This window comes from Antrostomus carolinensis, unplaced genomic scaffold, assembly GCF_000700745.2.
Source record: "Antrostomus carolinensis isolate BGI_N321 unplaced genomic scaffold, ASM70074v2 scaffold10165, whole genome shotgun sequence".
NCBI lineage: Eukaryota > Metazoa > Chordata > Aves > Caprimulgiformes > Caprimulgidae > Antrostomus > Antrostomus carolinensis.
Window position 1 is genome coordinate 2,646 of NW_010314244.1, and position 18,245 is coordinate 20,890.

Genomic DNA, 18,245 nt, shown 5'->3' on the forward strand with positions numbered 1-18,245 from the left:
AAACCAAGAAAATTTAAAGATCAGGCTGCCTATTCTGCAAAATTTTAGTCAGTCTCTCAAGAATCACAAGAAGAAGCACTGAGCCTCTGAGTAAGGCCTCTTGCCAACATTGCTTAACTCTTATCTGCTGGTTGCATGCCAGCCTCCTGGCGTGGATGCCAGTAATTCATAATGCAAATCGCACACAGCAAGAACATAAAATCTCTCTGACGTGGCAAGTGGTAGTCAGACAATGGATGACGGTTTGTCTGATGGGAATTAACGCCCAACAAATATCCCTATGTTTTAGGCATTATTGCAAATAAATAGTAATCTTCTGGAATAGTCAAAATTATTTGTAAGAAGATGTTATGATGTTTAGCACAGTTTTGTCTCCTTCTGTCTTGCCTCAGACATTTGGATGTGAAGGGCTGCAAAGCACCACTGAGTTAGCTAAACAGAGTGTTCTGCAACTGTAAGAAAACTGCTTTGTTTAGTAACATCAAATATATATCATGGTAAAATTTTTCATCCCAGAATATGGAGAAAAGGAATATTCCGTTTTGTTTGACAGTTACTTTGCAGTTGTTAAATAACAACCTACCACTATCAGGCTATCATAGAAAAGGTTATCTTTGCCCTAATAGCAGAAGAGGGGATCAACTGTGGCAGGAGATTATTGTGACAAAGTGAATTGCAGCTATATGGGAACATATGTAGAGTGTTATTTGTCAATGGTACCCAAATCCCTTCAGTCAGCCCTGCGGGTATTCTTCATGACATGATAATAAAGGAGAGATAGACATAAATTCAAGCTAATGAGAAAATACCTAACAGAAGCAAGTTCCAGGAGAGAAAAACTCTTTCTTTTATCAAAGACTTTTAGGTGTGCATACTAGAATTGAAGCTTCACACATCCTAAACTTCAAGGCAATTCTTTGCTAAATTGTCACTGCAGATCAAAAGTAACAGTCAGAGTCTCAGTGATGCATTAAACACTCACACTTTCCTTCTACACCTGGCCTTGTTCACACCAAGACTTAGTATCTTTTCTTAGGCCTACCCAACACATGCACTTTAGTAGCCCAAGAAGAGAGGACAGCAGTCTAACTACCAATTGTACAACCAGTATCTCAGCTCCCCAAAACCACAGAGCACCAGCTCTGATCCCAGCTATACCTACTCATCCCTTTGCCCTTCTACAGCAGCTGTGTTGGCACCACTCAGTTGACCATGAAGGCTTGCTTCCAGCAGTAAAATTGTGGCCAAAGGTATTCCAATGACTAAGGAACAAGAGAGTTTTTTTGAGAGGCAGTTCCAGTTCTCACTTCTGCTACATGTTGGTTTGGGTTTTTTTTAATCTTGGAAAAATCCTTGATTTCCATAATTATTTCTAAAATAGCCTTGCTAAACTGAACATCTGATTGCTCTGGTTTCCAGAGGCCTCTCAGGAACCAGCATCTCTCAGGTGAAAACAATTTGCCTTACCTGTTGAAGGCATGCTACTTTCACACTGCCTAGAAACCCCATTTGCCCTGAGGCTCAGTGGTGTCAGAAGGACTCCAAGGAGCCTGTAAGAAATAGCGTCGGGCAGAGCCAAGCCCTCACAGTGGGGGCAGATGGGGTAGCTAGATTGTTGGGGATCTAATTGCAGCCTTGTAGGTTGCTATAAACTCTACATGCAGCCTGGATTTACCCTAAAGATACCAATAATCATGCCAGGGGTGACACCTAGACCAAACTGTATAGGCAAAAAGGTACTTTTGTTTTGCTGCTATGATCAGCTTTATGCGTAGCAAGGTAACTGCCACCAATATGTTTCAGTTGACCATGAACAGAATGCAGATTACAAATTTCACAGATGTCTTGTGACACCTAAAAATAAAAGAGGCGTATTATATTCAGATACTGTAATAACAGAGGTTATTAAGTACTTCATCTAGACTATAAAAGCCAAAACTCTACCTCTTGTCTATGGGCACACAGCACTTACTTTAACTGTGGGGCTTTGGCCAAAGCTTCCCCACAGTACACCTTGTTGCTTGCTGCATCCTCAGAGGTGGCTGTATTGCTGTTGTTTTCCTTCCCATGTGCTGGATGCAGAGTATTTCTAGGTTTGTATTTACTAATAAAATATTATCCAACTAAAAGAAGCATTTATATGTTTTACTGTGAAAATAACCATTTACTTTGAATAGCAGGACAGAAAACTATCTCTTTTTAATTAATCATATCTCATCTTTCACAACATGGTAAAAATCAAATATCCTTCAAGTACACTGCACGTTATCCACATAACAAGAAGTCCTCTAAACAGCACATGATGTACTGAGAAACTACACAAAACTACCATTGATTGATTGCTTTAAAAGGGGCAGTCCACAGAGAAAGCATGTAAACCAAGGGCACGGTTTCAGTAGAATAAAATTAGATGTGTAGTGTTAGACCTGCATGGCTCTTCCTGCCCTGCTCTGCTTCACTTCCAGGCATTATACACAACCCATCCTGTTTATTTGGATGAGCTGTGAAGGGTCTGGAAGAGTTATTTTGGGACACTGTCCCAGACTTTTGGGATACTGATGTGAAATACAACTCCCTTCATTCACCGGATTCTTTGTCTGCTCTTTTTTCAAGTTCTAAATACCAATTGGGAATACTCAGATTAATATTAGTGGAGTTATCTTGTGCTCTGATTTTAGTGAAACATTTCCTTTTCCAGTTTAATATATCATTTTCTGATGCATTAGACAATACTGTACCCAGTCTTCTTGTGAGAGGCATATCTGAAGTCCCTGGTCACTAGTGGAGATAGCTTGCGGTAGTAGATAATGGGAGACAATGCCCTTCAGTGAGGCTCTTCAGTCCAGCCCCACAACCTCTCTGCTACCCATCATCAGGAGCACCATGCCCAGCTATTCATGTTTAGCGCCTTCTGGCCCAGACCAGGAGAGTCTCTGCAATCCAGTGACAGAGAACTTGGAGACAGGAGCCAACAGTACAAGCCAAATGTGATGGACTAGTCAAGCCATCTTCCTCTTAGGAAACACCAGCAGTATCTTCCTAGATGTCAAAAATATCTTCTTTTTGTCACACAAGCCAATTGGGAAATACCTTTGTTTGCCCAAGGTTATTGCTATGTGAAATGACATTTTCTGTACATCTTTCAGGAGCAAATAAAACAGCAAGATGAACTCAGTTCTCTGAACTGAGATGCACTCTGTTCCTTTAATGTTCTCCTACAGTATGAGGAGAAAGACTGAACAGCCCTGATGCTATTAGTCCAGCCTAGAGTAAGGGTAATAGCACTTACCTGATCATTAGTAATAAACTCATTCCATAACACTATGTTACAGGAAAAATATCATCTATTCTGAGAAATGTGAGTGTATATTATCAGAAGCTGTCAGAAAAAACAAACAGTTCCTCTTAGAAAAAGAGCAATAGAAATATCAGAATGTCTTAGTCACTGTAACCAAAGACAGTTTTGTACTCACGAAAAAATTCTGGCGTGAAAATTTCAAAATATAGATACATTGTTTCACAGAATCATCATTTCTTACTATCTGCTGCTGTAAGTTATTACTCACCTACATGCTATATCTTAATAATGCACACTATAAAGAGTCAAATAATTGTTTTCCTTTTCTTAGACACGCTCTTATTTGTACAATTTTAAGTATTATTAATGTGAAGGTTATTTCTGAGAGATACTTTTTAGTATTCAGTTTGTCCAAGTTCACTTCTATACTTCTTTAGGTGATAGAAAAAGCCATGGCATGAGAAAAACTTCTCTGGCAAGGCAAGGGAATTGGACAACTAGCTACATCCGAAAATAAAGCAGCAGTAAAGATAAAGAAAATATTAATGAAATTCTTTATCATATGCTGCTGCCACACGCCATCCAAAAATTGTGTATCTTGTAAGTAAAGCACTTAGAAAATTCAAATTTGTTAATGGCAACAAAGATGAAAGACAGAAATTCTAACAGGTCAATGCTTGGGAAATGATGTAAGCATCATGGAAGGGAAGGTTAAATGAATCATAGCTCGGCTGCAAAACCAGGGGTTGTTCGTGGTGGGCAAATCACTCCTGCCAATGTGGGCTGCTCCATCTGACACTGGGTCAAGGACTATGTCTCCTTGGTGAAAGAAGCTAAAGAAGTAAACAGCAAGAGTCAGAAAACTAGAGGAGTTGCTCTCTCTTGTCATCCTAGGCACTGAGAGAGACAGCAGGTAGACAGCTGTACGGCCATAATTACATACAGTCATGTAATCAAAAATTATCCTCACATCACAGACCTGTTAAAGGAGATAAATGAAGGTAGGGCAGACAGTGGAGGTTGTTACCTTTGCTTACTTTCTGCCATCTGATTGCTCAGTGTTATTTGCATTATTTTGCTATAAACAGTTTATGTATGTATGTATACATATGGAACTAAGGCTACAACATGTTTTAGTGTTTAATAATCCATCTCTTATTCTAAAGGAAAATGGGGAGAAGCTACAGTGTTCTGCAAGGTAAATATTTTTTAATTCATGAGGTCTGAAAAACATCAAATTTGTCTGTAATATTCTAGGGCATTAACTCTTCCTCCCTCTGCATATACATTAAAATAAACACACTAAATTTCTCTTCCAGCAAATTTGTTTGCAGGAAGTTCTAATATAACTGGCTTCAATTACTGCCTGATACTGAGTTGCAGGAAGATTGACCGGTTTGATTACAGTTGTTGAACTGTTTCTAGGCAGGCGTTTTATAGGAAAACTACAGACACTTTTTTTACTCACCATATATCTACAGAGGGAATCTCCTTTGTTTGTTTCAAATGCTGATTATTTGAAACTAGGCAACAGATGTTATATACTGTGGCATACTAAAGAATAATTAACCCTTTAATCGTGTTGTCAGCAGTTTCAGCTACTGATTTTAAGTGTGGTCATCTATTCAAGGCACCTAATTTCATGCATCCTCCATCACCCAGGAAATTTTCAGACCCACTAAGAGCCTCACACACTCTTTTGATGGTAGTACCCTCCCACAGGAGTAATCAGGTCACTTCTTTCAAACCAGCTTGTGAACAAAGTTTTGCTGCCAGCAATGTTGAGGGGCAAAGGAAGGAATATGGGAAAGAAAAGGTGACTCCTTTGCATCACTGAAGACCAGGCTTTTTTAGGTTAGTAACAGCCCCTGAAGTTGCTCTGCCTCTGTGGTTCAGCTGGACACTTCTGCTGGAACCTAGCCAGGTTTCTTCTGCTTGACCTCTTTGAAGGAACTTCTCTATCCCTACTGGGTATACAGACATGGAAATTAATTCAGAGCCTGTTTTGCAGCAGCACTTACCAAGCTGGAGAAGACCTTCCCAACAGACTAGTAAAAAAAGGGGCAAGCTGCACAAACAACACTGTGTTGTATCCCAAAGCACCCTCAGCATAGTTCTACCAGCAGCTGCTATTCTGAGCTGTTAAAATATTGACAGTGATTAGGGCATTTTTTTGAAATGCATCTCTCTTCAGTTTCAAGGAGAGGCCATGTCTCATAGTCTTCTTGCTGCAATGTGCAGCTTACAGTGCTGTTTGCCAAGTGTGTCTCAGAACGACTAATGATGTTTACAGTGCTTCGTACTCATTTGGACACAATCTTTTCATGATAATCACATCTAGAATTCAGATTACCCTACTAGATGGCCTTCTCTGAGCAGAAAAAGAAGTATCTATGAGTAAAAATGATTGATAAAGCAATCTAGAGCTTCATGAATGACCAATTTCTCTACTCTTTTTGAAATTGCAGTTGTAATTTCTGTAATTACAATTATACATTTGCAATTTGGAATATATATAACAGAATTTCAAAATATATTACAGCACACCTTCATATAAATCACATCACGCAGAGACACTGCCAGCTTAGATTAGATGCTACGAGTATAACACACGATAATGCCACAGGGCAAGCCAGGTCCCCATCTACATATGTGTTAATGAAACCATCATCAGAACTGCCTATCTCAGCAGTGAAACCACCAACAGATTTTATATGGAACATACCATTAGAATTAATGCACCTGAAAGAAAAATGAAGGGAAATTCCACTTAAACAGCAATTTGGGGGGACCAGAAATGAGATTCAGTAATGGCCAGATGAAGCTGATAATGCCTGACCCATTTCAACCATTAAACTGCTTCGCTCTTCTTGATGACTTGTATTAGGAAAAACACTGAAGCATCAGACAGGTCCCAACATGATCTTCTTTGTTAGACAGTCATTGTCTGACAGGTCAACCAACTGGCTTGCTCACTCATCTCTCATTTGGTTTGAAGGAGGATTGAAGGGCAAGGCAAAGAAGCTTTCCTGAAAAGTAGGAGTTAAAATACAGAGGCAGTTGTTGGGCATGGTTATAAGCATATTGGGGAAGTATAACATTCATATTTTTCTTTAAGATCAGATGAAAACTCTTACTCCTCCTTTTCTTGGCTACTGCAATCCCTTTTCAGTTACAATCTACTGATTGCTTTAATTGTTCTGGAGGACTTGATCTAGTAGCCAGGCAGTAAACACCTGCACTCCATCTCTGTCCTCTGGAGAACATCTGTATTGTCCCCTTTAATTCTCTCTACTTCCTGTGAAACTGCTGGCATCATCACTCAGACCCACAAACGGAAAGCAGACTCTGTTAAAACACAGAAATCAAAATTCAAAGCAGAAGCACAAAAAGCAAGCTATGCTATCTCACAGGTATTCACAACCCTAGCCCTTTCAGAGGCGTGATAATGCTTTTACCTATCACATACAGTCCAGTAAGCACTTAACCTAAGACTTGTGAATATCAAGAGATCCTCAATATGCCTATTTCTTTCCACTGATGCAGCAGTCAGTGTGATTGCTCTGTGCCAACACAGTATTGTGCCACGTTGTGCTGAAATTCAAACTGGTGCAAGATGAATGAACTCCAGGTAACTGAGGATATTATTGCCTTCCCAGGGGTGAAGTGACAATGTTGTCATCTCCTCAGAAAAGGAGGAATACATGTAGTTCATCAGTGACATTTGAGATGCTTCATGGACAAGCATGTGTATGACAAACAAACCTCAGTGGAAAGCCTATCTTTTATATGAGACGTGCATCTTGGGCCCCAAGAGATGGGACAGAGGGAAGTAGAAAGACTTAGTGCATAAGCAAAGACGAGAGAGAGACAAGTCCAGGAACTGAGAACTACTAAGGATATATACTAGCTCCTGTAAACAGGAAAGGATTAATGTCCTTCCTGCAGAAACACATTCAGAAATGCTGTTACCAAGAGAGAGAAATAAGAAGGGCTAGCAACAACTGAAGCTCCTAAGGAGAATTTTGTGGTAACCTAAACTCTTTTACGTTACTTTTAATTACTTCGTATTTTGTATGAGGCAAACACTTCAAATTGTTCAGTTTAAATATTTCAAAGTATATTCTCCCTGTTCACAGATAAAAAATGAAGAAAGTATACTGCCAAATGCAATGTTAGTAATCCTCTGAAATCTCAGCATCCTGGTTTATAAACATTCTGTAACCATAGGCAGATAGCTTCCAAGCACTGCGCACTTAGGGCTAAAGTTCGCATTACAGAATCACAGAATCATTTCTGTTGGAAGGGGCCTCCTGAGATCACCTACTCCAACCCCCCAGTTCAGCCAGAGCCAGCTACAGCAAGTTGCCAAGGACCGTGCTCACTCAGGTTTTTAATATCTCCAGAGACAGAGACTCCAAAGTCTCTCTGGGCAAGCTGTGCCAGTACTCTTCCACCCTACTTTCTCTGACTTTTTCTGGTGAGGGATGTTGTGTGATCTGAACACATGCTACACTGTCAGATTTAGGTGGGGGACCCCTGGCCTCTTTCACTTTGCCAAAGATTGTGTGATTCTGCCAGTTCACTGACAGAGTTGCAGATGTCCATGGAATTTTTAACAATAGAAATTTAGGATAGCAAGGCAGTAGCAATGACAGTGGTGCACATACATTGATGTCATGAGCCTAAATGCTAAATTGGCCCTGTTAGTCTGTTCTCTAGCCAATACAGTTGCTTTAATCTTGTTTATCTGTTTCATCTCAGTGGTAAATAATGTATAGCCCATTTGAGAAAACTGGACCAGATCCTCAGGTGATGGCAAACAGCTTTGCTTAAGTCATTTAGCAGAAACATGTTTTGCACCCTTGCAGGAGTTTTTGCTCAGTTATAGGAAGACCCTGGGGCTGAATGTCATCCACGCCATTTTTGAAGTTCTTTTAGCAGCAGCACAGATTTCCCAAACAGCAGTGCAATATCACAAAATCACTTCTTACAAAGCACTGTTTTCCATTAACTGCCTTCTCCAAGGGGCAGTCTCCTACAGACTCATCTCTAAGTACGGGTACTGCAAGATGTGAGCATGGAGGATTACAAGGCTACAGAGGCGGTCTCCAACACCATGGATCTTTTATCTGCATTGAGGCTAGTCTGGATTTACACTTCTGTGAGAGCGCAGAGAATAAATCATGTATCTTGGATATCAGTGGAAGAATTCTTGCTGCCTTGTCCTTTTGTATACTACCTTTGTAATACGTTACCTTTGTTGCTTGCTTACTCTCAAACCTTCCAATGCAGCTTTAAAAAACTACATATATTGTCTTACCCATGCAGTGTCTACTCTCAAAGAAGCAATCAAGGAAGCGTTACTTGACAACACAGAGCTGGATGCTGGCTGTTTCAGACAACACGCCGTACTCACTGACCTGCTCATCACTGCCCAAGCCCTTATTTGCCATATTTCCTATGTAAGAACAACAGTCTCATGGTGGAGCTGCTTGTCCCACCTAAAACTGCCCCAGAATAATTCCAAAGAATAACGATGAGGAAAGACCAGTTATGCCTTCAGAATTGCCAGTGTTTATATTAAAAGATACATAAAACACAGAGTAGGAGCTCTGGAATTAAACACCATGAAGCAGTGACAGGACAACACTAATGATTGACTTTCCCTCCATTTCTGCTGCATGTTGCTGATAAGTCCTGAGAATAGAAATAGAAATGCAAATACATGCAAATGATTCCAAAATAATGTGTGCAAAATTCGGATCTACAAGGCAGACATGAAACATGAATTTACTTGGTGTGAAACTGCTCTCAATAAGCATTTTCACTTCATCTGCGAGATGGAGGATGGTTGTAGCTATTTGACTGACTGTCACGTGAATCAGGTGTGCTCAGAAGATGCTTCTGGACCAGGATCTTGGCTAATTAGCATCCTGGCTAATTTTCATATCCAGAGGACATAGTATAGATTGCAAGCCCTGATCTGAATGCTGACCCAGTGCTCTTGGATGGTCAGAAGCTGGGTACTAGATTCACACTTTAAGAAAGCTGGAAGCTTTTACAGGTGACTTAGAGATGAAGGCACCATTTAGAACTGGGAAAGAAAGCTGTTATGTAGACACAGCCTTCACCTTGTCTCTGCAGCTGAAGAGAAATAAGAAAGGTTTCTTGGGCTGATGAAGATGCTCATCTTAAACACACTCACTAAGTGCGAGCTCATAAACAAAAACATTGATTTTTTGTGAGAAACATTTGAGAGTAAAAAATGGAAGTTTAGGGTTCTATATTGTGTGTTTAGTCTTGACTCAAGTGGGAGTGATCACAGAGCAATAAACAGAAGTCTTTCTGTAGTAGTTTAACTTGGCTGGCAGCCAAACATTGAAGAGTTGCTCGCTCACTCTCCCCACTCCAGGGAATGGGAGAAAGAATTGGAGGGGTAAAGGTAAGGAGACTAGCAGGTTGAGATAAGAAAAATCTAATAACTGAAATAAAATAAAACTTAAAATAATTACAATAGTAATAGTAATAGTAATAGTAATAGTAATAGTAATAGTAATAGTAATAGTAATAGTAATAGTATAGTAATAAATCATAATAGTAATAATAGGACATACGAATGAGTGATGCACAGTGCAATTGCTCACCACCCACTGACAAAGCCCGATCTCAGAGGAGCAGCAATCCCAAAATCACAATCAGGTAAGAGAGAAAGAGAGAGCCAGAGCACGAAAGACCAAGCATTGCGGTCAACCCTCATCAATATGTTGAACATGACGTTACATGCTATTGGAATATCCCATTGGCATATCCAAATGTCAATTTGAGTTTGCTAATTTTGCTATCCCCCACCCTGGTCCTTTGCACCTGCAGACAAGAAAAACATGGAGAAGTTAAAAAGTCCTTCATCTTTCAGCAACAACTAAAAACATTAGTATATTATCAATATTCTTCTCGTAACAAATCCCATGCTGAAACCAAAACACAGCGCTATTCTATCTACTAAGAAGGAAACGAGCTCTGTCCCAGCCGAAAACCAGGACATTTACAAAGAGCACTTTGGCCAGGAAAGAAAAGGACCATGAGGTGAAATTAAAAAAAAAAAAAAAATCATAACAGAGGCTGTAGCTAAAAAAGGGAATATGAAAGGATGAAAGCTACATCATTTTTCTATTAAGTCAGTGGTGCACATTTTATGCTCAGGAGTTCTGAAACCAGCCAAGCCCAGATCCCTGGTGGCACAAACAGCATTTTTTCACTAGTGTGTTCTTCTAGTTTGCATTCATTAAAGGCAGTGAATGAACAGAAATATCTCATTTATAACTCATGGCATGTGGACACCCAGGACTCCCCTATCTGATATGCTTTGTCAGTATAAATCAAAATAATCTCCTCTCGAGAGCATGTTCATAAGCTTAATACCTTGGGCAGTTAAATTCCTTCCATCTGCGTGTGGACAAACAGCAACCACTAAACTTGCACATGCTCAGAGCTTGGGGTTGTCACAACTATTTTTTCTGAAGTTTTAGCACCTCTAACTCCAGCAAGCAGCATCCAATTCCCTGCTCAGTTGCAAACCTTGTCCATGGCCTTGGCAAGACATTCATCCTCAAAAATGGCTGTCAGCAGGATGCCTCTTTTCCTGTGCTCAAGAGCCTGGGAACAGACACTCCCGTGGGCTCCTGTTGCTGCTACTTGATGAAGGACCACCCTTAGCAGGAGCCTGAGGCGCCAGCACAGATCCACAGACCTGAGAGTCATCCAAGGATGCAGCAGAGGCAAGTGTGACTGAGGAGCAATTAATGTTGGGTACAGCTGTGGCAGGGTAGGACAAACTGGACAGCTACAGCCCTGCTCTGAGCCACAAGTGACACACGGGTCACTAAGTTACCCAGGCTTTGTTTAGCAGGTGCCAAAAATCACTACTGACATCCATCCCCTTCTCCCTAGCTCTCCCACAAAAGCCCACCATGTCTCTCTTCCTTTTGCCCAGCCTTGAGTAGAGACCGGACCTCCATGGCCTGCCCAGAGACCAGTTTTCCCAGTCTCCATTAGCCCCCAGTAGCTGTGTCCTAATCCAGTTGACAAGACACATCAAAGGGAGGCATGGCTGTCTGCCTGAATCCATAAACCAAACTGTACCTAGAAGACACCATCCAAGACAATTGTGCAAGAATAGCAAAATCATTCTGCCTTGAAGTGCACGGTTAGAAACCCTTTACCAAAGAAGTTCCTGGATAAAGATGATGCTTAACTCCACCCACATGTTAAGGAATTTGCTTTTCGGTGACCGAGGAAGTGTGCTTGCCTTGCTAGCAGCTGACTGCAGTCATGCTCCAATGGCTTTGTAAGTGCTCGCTCAGTTCCAGCAGGCAGGATGCTGAGTTTGGCTGGTGTGGTCCAGGCTTTGGCGTGGGTGGCTGCTGAAGAGACTTGAGTTGCTTTGGAGCTCGACCAGAAATGTCAGAGTGTAGGCTGAGAGCCAACATAAGAAAGCCAAGAAGTCTGACAGCATTTCAAAGACCACTGCTATGGTTGTCCAAGGCAGTGTTGTCTTCATCGTTTAAAGAGTAAGGCAACCTCTGGTGCTTGTGTAGGACTGTGCAGGGAAAGCATGGCACAGGATTTCTCTGGAGGACTGCAGTGCATTGAATTCTCATATTCTCCTATCCATGCCAAAACGAAGTCACCCATCAGTGTAGTAAGAAGAGTTTTTTATTACTGCCATATTATTATTTTATTTATAATAATACTGCAAAATATTAAGTAATTATTGAGTTTTATTATTATTTAGCTTATGGGAAATTGAGGCACAGAGACATGAAGGTGTTTCAGAATGTCATAAAAGGCTTGGGGAGAGTGTGTGCGCGCAAACACACGCACAAGAAAGATCCTTTCCAAAAAGCTGTCTGAAATTAAGGGGGCACTTGCAAACATCTGACATCAGCAGAGCTGCAGCCCAGCTAGGTTTTCTTTCTTGGCATGGCTGCATGGCCAAGAAACAGTTGCTGAGCAGCCTCCCTTGGCAGAAATTAATTACTGTTTTTCCAGAATTAGGGTTCGAAGTGTTTAATTCCAGCTACAGTCACTGCAACAAAGTTTTTCTCTGCCACTTTACCATGCTGCCTGTGAAAATCTGAATGGATCTACAAACACACTCTATCAAATCACCCCTTAAGTTGAACGGCTTTTAAGATCCAAGAGTGTCTTTTCATAAAATCACCTATCTGAGAAGATGAATCATCCAACTGCTTTAAACAGTTCATAACCTACAGTGTATCACACTCCACACACTCCTGTGAATTTTAGCTATTTGTATAGAGCTTGAAATCCTTTTTCAAGCAAACATTTAAGGACATTGTCCCTTATTAGGAAAAACACTTAAGCATGTGTATTACTAACTTTGACTTCTGTTCAATTGTTCTGCTGAATCTAATCATCATGCAAGATTACTCACAGTCAAGCCTTGTGGACACTTGAAAGTGTGATTTTTTTTAACCATGTAGAAATAATTATAGCATCTAAAATGCACTTTCCGTTATATATGCTATAGTTAAAGAAAGTTAAGGCTAACTCTGTACATATTTTTATGTTATTGAATCTTAGGCAGAATCTGACATTTAGACCAATTAAACTAGTATCACTTCTCACAGAAGCCACCCCATGTCCCCCCCCGCTACAAAACCTTGCCACGCAAACCCAATACATTGGCATAAAAACTACACTGGTATCACGTCCCTGAGACAGTACTGTATTATTTATCCCAGCACAAATGGCGATGCAGGCAGAATAGAAAGAGTTGTTTCAAGATGCTGTCAAAGTTTTTTCTACTAAATTAATATTAAAAAACCAACCAAACAAACAAAAAACACCCAAAGAAAAGAGATCAAATCTTGCAACATTTTTGTCAATTCACATACTGTAAAACAGAGTAAATTAACACATTATGCATATCAGTGTTGACTTAGTAAACCTCACAACTGGAGACCAGTGAGGTAATGAGAGGTCTTTCATTACTTGAAAAGAGAAGAAGAAAAGAGAGAAAAGTTAAGAGATCTCTTACTTGTGTTTTTGTTTGCACAGAAAACATTTCTGAGTGAGTTTGATAAGCAGGTATCAAACTGGATTTCCAAAAGCAGTAATAAGTCTTATTTTACTATGAGAGATAACAACATTTACAAGCACTCATAAGCAGTCTGCTACAAGTTGGTGAATTCTCTTTAATTTCACCCAGAGAGCAAATAAAGAGGTAAAGGTAACTGATCTTTGCTGAGGCCACAATTTCCCATGTATTTCTTTCAAGGACTCTGCTGGTTTGTCCTGTCCCAGCTGAACTCCTCCATTCATTTGTTCTTTCTCCTTTAGCTGAATCAGGACAGCTGGATCTGTAGATGTGTGATGAACTGAATCAAGAAAGTGATCCAGATTAGAAACCAGCAAACCATTAATTATCTTTGATAATTAATCTTTAATAGCAAGGCCACACCAGATGGTTCTTTGGCTAGACTGAAAGCTGGTAAGCAGGAGAAATATTTCATCATCCCATTTCCACCATCTTCCCTTCCTAACTGATTCTGCAGGGAAATGAATTTACCAAGGGAAACCATGTCCTGAGCTGTCCAAATGGCACATAAGGTTCTTAGCAACATCACACCCTATGAATGGGAGTCATGCAGCTCAAATTCATCATGTTGATGCATTCCATTAATGGACAGTATATTATCTCCTGAAGTTAACATGGCACTACACTGTCATGATTCATGATTTGACTGTAATATAATTTTTCAATTTTCAAATATTCTTAATGTAGTTTTCAGAGCCTCTTCATTCTAAACAATGCATGTAACTATTTTTAACATTGCAATACAAAGTGATTATCACTATTCTTTGAGAGTCCGTGTATGTCCTTTTCTCTGTTGAAGGTGGAGCTAATGTATTGTTGGTGACTGATGTTGCATTGGTTATATTAAGATGCGTCACTTTGGTTGTGGATGGCTTGGAAAATGGCACTACTTAATTTGCTGTGACTTTCCCTGGTCTCTGGGAACAGCTATGGTTAATACTACGACATTTAATTTTCTTCTGTAGCAGCCACTTTCTCGTTAGCATTTCCTGCCAATATGATCATTTTTTTTCTGAAGGCTTAACCTCAGCATTTCATTATGAACAACTAGAAACTTCCCCTCTGAAAATGAGAAAATTTGGGGAAATTATTGCTAGGCATTATAAAATATTTCATTTAATTGCTGCAGAAAGTGCAATATCTATTGCTCTTCACATATATCTTGACTTCCTGGAATATTACTATCATAGTCACAATTACAACCCATATAAGGATACAAATTTACCAGTCTAGAAATGCATGTGGTAACACCTAAAATTGCCCTTAACATCAACCATCGATTGCAATGGTGATTATCCAGCACCTTCTGTGTCCTGAGCCAGTATAGCTTACATGCTACACAGATAGTTTCTATCCCACAACTAACATGTGGGATGAAGTTTGATTTATAGAAGACAATGTTTGTTGCCAGTTTTTATGTAAACAAGAGCTGTTCGGAAATTAGATTTCAAACATTTATGCATTATAGTGACAGCTGATATTTCTGAAAACACTTTGTAGAGAAAGTCAGGATTTTGAAGTGTCTGAGGAATGTAAATTCTTGCTGCCTGGAATCTAACACAGTGGACTTGATCTTAAACAGAAAAGTGATCTGAAAAAGGAAACAACTTTCAGCAAAGCAAACAGACTCAGTCGTGTGGAAGTTCCCCTGGAGACCAGCAAAACTCTGTCAAAATGCTCCCAGTTCTTTGCCTTACTCTTAGCAGAGCCTTCAGTTTTCACAGTGAAGAATTTGAAGGAGTCTTCTCTTCCAGTGCTCCTTATACTCTCACTTTACCCTTGCTGTGAGTAGGCAGGGACACATTTTCTTTTTTTCAGTTCTGCTACATTCCTCTAGAGGGTTTTTCACGAGCTGAGAACACAGGAGAGGGTACAAGCACTAGAACATATCAGAGCCAACACCTGGCTGGCCTGGCACCTGCCTCCCATGGACAGCTGTGCAAAATCAGGGTCTCGGCATCACAGGACATTGTAGTTTATTTTCCTATGCAATGCAGCAGTTATACAAAAGCCAGAAGAAAAGATCTTCTCTTTTTTTTTTTGAGCAAGAATAGGACAAAACCAGGAAATTCTTCAGTTGGGATTTTACAATAAAAACAAGGTGCAGTGAGCTGCTGTTTTCCTTAGCATTCTTTAACAGTTTAGACCTTCGGCTTAGCATTCTTTAAATTGACTGAAACAATATCTCCTTAGAAAAGGAAAGGAGGTGATACTAGTGTGTGACAGAGAGGAAGGATATCTGTGATACAGGCAGGTGCCTGTATCACAGATACAGGTGGTGTCAGTCTGACACACCTGTCACTGACACAGGCAGGTGTCAGTCCCCACATCTGATGGCCCTAGCCCAGGACCCACTGCAGGGAGCAGTCAAGGCTGACTCCCCAAAACACATGGGGAGCTCAGAATGGCCCTGTTTTCCTACCATCAAAGACACTGTCTGTTTTGGAAACAAACATCTCTGCCCTTCCTCAGGAGGGCTGGATGCCTACACCCATGGCTTCCTCCTCAGCTCTGTGGTCCCTGTTCAGGCAGACGAACTCCCTTTACTGTCCTTTCCCTATATTAACTTCGCTCTTGAGATGAGTTTTGCAAAAACAACAAGTATTAAGAGCTATTACTCAGCAACACAAAGAAGGCTCCAGTGGATAATAGCTGTTCCCATAATGTGCAGTGAAAAAAAATAAAAAAGACCAAACAACCCAAACATTTTTCAAGTTTTCAATGTTTATCTGAAAAAATCTACTTTGTCTTTTTCCTGTTTGCACGGTAAGTTTAAATTCGAGTGGTTGCCCCCAGGGTTGCAATATTGATCAAGTAATTCAGACACAAGTGCACTTCCCTGCAAAGCTCAGGGGTAGCAGAAATAAAAATACTGCTTATCTCTATTCATCACCCTTACCAGCCTCTTCTGCATCTTCACAAATATCTGTTAGAAACTACTCTCGGGTCTTCACGCTTAATAGGAAGCAGCATCAGTAAAAATTCAGGCCAAGGACAACAAGAAAAGATGGTTATGAAGAAAACTGCATTTGAAAACTTTCTCTCTTAATGTCAGCATGGATCTTTACATCAAATGATATGAGAGGCTTAGGGCAATGATGTAGAGGCATTAATGGTTAATGTAGTGGGATGCACGCTTTTGTAATTGCCTCTTGTCATTTCTGCAGTGTCCATGGGATATTGCAAAGAGACAGGGCACAGTTTATAATCCCATGTCAACCCATCTCAAACTTGGAGGTCATTTTTCTTTTTGAACGAATTGACAAACTCCAAGTTATTAACAGATTTACCTGAAGGGGCATCATCTCTGGACGGGAAAAGGAAAAGGAGCTACAAGGTATTAAGTTACAGCTCTCAGGAAAGAACAGTAAAAATAAAAAGACGTGCCCTGGGACAATACCTTTGGCTGGTGTGAATGAAATTCAGCCATCAAGTAAGAGTTTGCCTCCAATGGAATTGGTATAATTGCTTCCCCTTTATTTACATCTGCTGAGTTTGGCCTGTTGACTGTTCTGAGGAAAGCAAGTACTCAAAGGCTGAAGTGACACAGAAAAAGAAACCGAAGAGAGCAAACACCATCACACCAAGGTACTAAACAGCTCTGAAAGGCCAAGTGAAAATGGAACTCAAGAGCACCACTGAAAGCCTCATGCTTAAAATAAATAAATACCTTTAATGCTTTAAAATACACTTCTGGCACTGAGTACACAGGGACAGGCTATAATAACGGTGAAGTACTTTATTTTATTGAATAATTCCAGGAAACATTTCAGATCTGTTAAACATTACTAAAGAGATGAATGATACCAGGATTCATATTTCCTAAACACTTGTATCTGCACAAAGAAATTGTTTCTTACAGCTGAGCACTACTATTTCCATCCTCTCATCTTGTACTTTGCTTTTCTATTACCTTTCCATTCACAGTACCAAGTGCTTGTGCACACATCTGTCACACAGACATGTACTCACACGTATCTGTCACTGCCAGGTCCATGTGCTAGCTGGCTTTCTATCAGCTGCAATGGATCCAGATCTGATCATATCCAAGTGTAAACCTAGCAATACCCATGCTATTGCCTTATAAACAAACATTCTCACAGCACACCGTGCAGTTTTTCTTCCTTTATGGTTCAGCACCCTCTTCAGAACACTGTGTCCCCACCTTTGACCTACCATTTGGCCGAGAACTACCAGTGATAACAATTAATAACTCAGTGCTGTCAACCTCCCTCCAGCTGAAAACTCCTTTCACTTACAAATATCCCTGCATCTCCCTCAGAATGTGTTGTACACACAGTAAGAAGCATTTTCAAATCAAACAGACAAGAGGAAATGAAGAAAGGAGAGACATTCATGGAGTTGCGGGAGCCACCATCAAATCTTCAGTCCCAAACAACTGGCAAGGATTAAAGTCTAAAGGTGAAAGTTAAAGCTTTCTTATTGGGACAGCTGAGAGCTGCCGAGTACCGTTACTCATTTCACATTTGTGACCATGAGCTACAATGGACCAAGTCCCATTTTATCAAGTTCTGTGCTGAGGCTCAGGTAGCCCATATCCCCAAAACAGAAGCAACTTTTCTTCCTGCTTTATAGAGGTACACACCTCTTCTCCTCCCTCGAGGCTTGCACTCTTGGCCTGAAAGAGACAAATTTGACACTCGTGCTCCTGGCACAGAATGAAATCAACAACAGAGCAAATAATTAGATACACAAATAAGAGCCTGGGAACAAAATTCTACTACATATAACCACCTCATAAATCCTCATGACAAACATCTGAAGAGCTTGAACTGTTTCCTTGCCTGTGGGGCCGTAAATACT